This window comes from Phalaenopsis equestris, unplaced genomic scaffold (assembly GCF_001263595.1).
Source record: "Phalaenopsis equestris unplaced genomic scaffold, ASM126359v1 Scaffold001357, whole genome shotgun sequence".
NCBI classification, from domain to species: domain Eukaryota; kingdom Viridiplantae; phylum Streptophyta; class Magnoliopsida; order Asparagales; family Orchidaceae; genus Phalaenopsis; species Phalaenopsis equestris.
In genome coordinates this window covers 1-273 of record NW_018165796.1, presented here as the reverse complement: position 1 = coordinate 273, position 273 = coordinate 1, and positions in this window count along the sequence as shown.

Below are 273 nucleotides of genomic sequence, written 5' to 3'. Positions count from 1 at the left end.
GTGCATTGAAAGGGAGGGAGGGAGGTAGGTAGGTAGGTAGGGAGGGAGGTAGGTATGTAGGTAGGTATGTATGTATGTATGTATGTATGTATGTAGGTAGGTAGGTATGTATGTATGTAGGTATGCGTATGTATGTATGTATGTATGTATGTATGTATGTATGTATGTATGTATGTATGTAGGTATGTATGTATGTATGAATGTATGTAGGTAGGTATGTATGTATGTATGTAGGTATGTAGGTAGGTAGGTATGTATGTATGTATGTATGTA